We start from the raw sequence: 3,212 nt of genomic DNA, 5'->3' as shown, positions 1-3,212 counted from the left end.
CGAGATGGATCAGCCAGGTGGCATCATTGATGGACTCAGGTGTGGCAGCGGTAGTGAGGTTGGCCCAGGATCGAACATTGTTTCGTTCTGCTGTGCATAGGGTCGCTATCAGTCGGTTCCGACTCGATGGCACCTGACAACAACAACAACAACAACAGGATCATATTGCCTGCAAATAGAGAGAGTTTTATTTCCTCTTTGCTAATTTGGATGCCTTTAATTTCCCTGACTTGCCGTATAGCTCTTGCTAAGATTTCCAGCACAATATTGAATAGGAGTGGTGTTCACAGAGGGAGAACTTTAAGCTTCTCTCCATTGAGAGTAATGTAGGCTTTCTAATTTTTATATATGCTTTTAATTATGTTGAGGATTTTCCCTTCAATTCCTATTTGTTGAGTGTTTTTATCAGGAATGGAGGTTGGATTTTGTCAAATGCCTTTTCTGCATCTATCGATATGATCATGTGGCTCTTTTATTTTTTTTATTTATGTGGTGGATAATGTTGATTATCTTTCTAATGTTGAACCATCCTTGCATCCCTGATGTGAATCCCACTTGATCATTATATATTATCTTTTTGATGTACTGCTGGACGCTGTTGTCTAGGATTTTATTGAAAGTTTTTGCATTTATGATCAAGAGGAATATTGGTCTATAATTTTCTTTCTTAATGAATAATTTGAGTAGAATTGGCGAAAGTTCTTCCCTGGATGTTTGGTAGAACTCACCAATGAAGCCATCTCAGCCTGGACTTCTCTTGGCTGGGAGTTTTTTGATGACCTGATCAATTTGTTATTTTGTTATGGCTCTGTTCAGGGTTTCTATTTCACTGTGTGTAAGTTTAGGTAGCTTGTGTTTTTCTAAAAATGTATCCATCTCTTCCAACTTTTCAAATTTGTTGGATTACAGCTTTTCATAGTATTATTTTATTATCTTTTTTATTTCCTTTGGTTCCATTGTGAAATTGCCCATGTGGTTTCTAATGCGTGTTATTTGTGTTTTCTCCCGCTTTTCTTTTATTAGGTTTCCAATGGTCTGCCAATTTTGTGAATCCTTTCAAAGAACCAGCTTCTTGTCCTGTTGATTCTTTCTATAGTTTTTCTGTTTTCTATCTCGTTGATTTCTGCTGTAATCTTTATTATTTCTTTTCTTTTGGTGACTCTAGGTTCCTTCTGTTGGTCTGTTTCTAATTATTGCTGATGCTGTGTTAATGTGTTAATTTTGGTTCTTTCTTTTTTTTGGATGTGTGCATTTATTACAATAAATTGTCCTTTCAGCATCTACCATGTTCAAAGATTTTGATATGTTGTGCTTTTCATTGTCTTTTGTTTCTAGGAACTTTGAGAGTTTGCGTTTTATTTCTTCTACTACCCAGTCACTTTTCAGCAGGGTGTTATTCAGCTTCCATGTATTTGATTTGTTTTCCTTGATCTTCCTATTGTTGATTTTTAATTTAATTGCATTGCGATCTGAAAAGAAGTTATGTAGTATATTGATATTTGTAAATTTATGGTGCTTTATTTTGTGGCCTACCACATGGTCTATTCTGGAGAATGTTCCATGTGCTCTGGAATAGAATGTGTATTGTGCTGTTGTTGCTTGAATGCTCTGTACACATATATGAGGTCCAGTTGTCTGATTGTGTTGCTTAGTTCTTCTGTGTCTTTGTCAAGTTTATTTCTGATTGTTCTATCCATTTCTGAAAGCTGTGTATTAAAATTACCCACGATTATTATAGATTTCTTTCTTTCTTTCTTCAAATCTATTACAGTTTGCTTTATAAATTTTGGAGCTCTTTCATTGGGAGCATAGATATTTATTATGATTATGCCATCTTGTTCAATTGTCCCTTTAATTATATGATAATGTCCATATTTATCTATTATGCTGGGTTTTGCCTTAACCTTTTCTTTTTCTTTTTCTTTTTTTTTTTAATCAGTGATTAGTGCTGCTACTCCTGTTGGTTTTTGGTTGCAAATAGCTTGGTATATTTTTTCCATCCTTTGACTTTTAATCTGTTTTTGTCTCTCTGTGTAAGATGTGTCTCTTGCAGACAGCATATTGAAGGATCTTGTTTTCTTATCCATTCTGCCACCCTTAACTGGTGTATTTAATTCATTTACATTCAGTGTAATTATTCATAGGTATGGATTAATTGCTGCCATTATGTTTGTTTTTTGTGGTGTTGCTGCTTTCTTTGTTCTGTGTATCTTCCTTTTCTGAGTTCATGCTTTTTGTGTTCTTTCTTATGAGTTTCCTCATAGTTTTAATGTTTCCATGTTCTGCTTAGATTTTCATTTTCTTGGTATGTTGTGAAGTGTTAATTTTCTTTGAGGTTACTATATATTCCATTACTTTTCCCTTCCATTTAGTGCAGTCCATTTTATCTTGTAATCTACCTGACCTTCTAACCATCTGGACATCTATTCCTATGTGTTTACCTTCTTTTACATTGTAATTGTTTTGATAATAGATTTACCTCCCAGATGCTCTGAGTTTGTTCTTACAGTTTTATTCTGTTCTCGACTCTTCTTTCTGTTGATTTAGTTCTGGGTTGTGCTGCCAGATAGGTCAGTCTCTGGTTGTTGTCTGTTCTTGTTTGTTCTCAGTCCACAGAACTTCCTTTAAATGTTTTGTAGAGCAGGTTTGGCAAAATCCCTTAGCTTCTGTTTATCCTGGTATGTTTTCATTACACTGTCATATTTGATTGATAGGTTTGCTGGACAAAAGATTCTTGGCTAATAGTTTTTTGTTTTTTTTTTTTTCTTTCAGGGTTTTATATATGTCTCCCCATTGCCTTCTTGCTTGCATGGTTTTTGCTGAGAGATCCAAGCTTAATCAGACTTGCTTGCCTTTGTAGGTAACACTTCTCTTTTCCCTGGCTGCTTTGAGGATTCTCTCTTTATCTTTGATTTTGAAGAGCTTGGTTATGACATTTCTCAGGGATTTTCTTTTGGGGTCTATTCTTCCTGGGGTTAGGTGAGTTTTTTGAATGTTCATCTTTTCACTTTTCAGGATGTTAGGGAAATTTTCTTCCAGAAGTTATTCAACTATTTCCTCTGTGGGTTTGTGTAATTCTTCCTGTTCTGGAATGCCGATAATGCCGGTATAGATATTGGTCTATAATTTTCTTTCTTAATGATGTCCTTCCTTGGTTTTGGTATAAGGGTTATGCTTGCTTCATAAAATGTATTAGGAGATTTTTCATTCTC

This window comes from Chrysochloris asiatica, unplaced genomic scaffold (assembly GCF_000296735.1).
Source record: "Chrysochloris asiatica unplaced genomic scaffold, ChrAsi1.0 scaffold00255, whole genome shotgun sequence".
In the NCBI taxonomy this organism is placed as follows: Eukaryota; Metazoa; Chordata; class Mammalia; order Afrosoricida; family Chrysochloridae; genus Chrysochloris; species Chrysochloris asiatica.
This window is presented reverse-complemented; position numbering follows the sequence as displayed.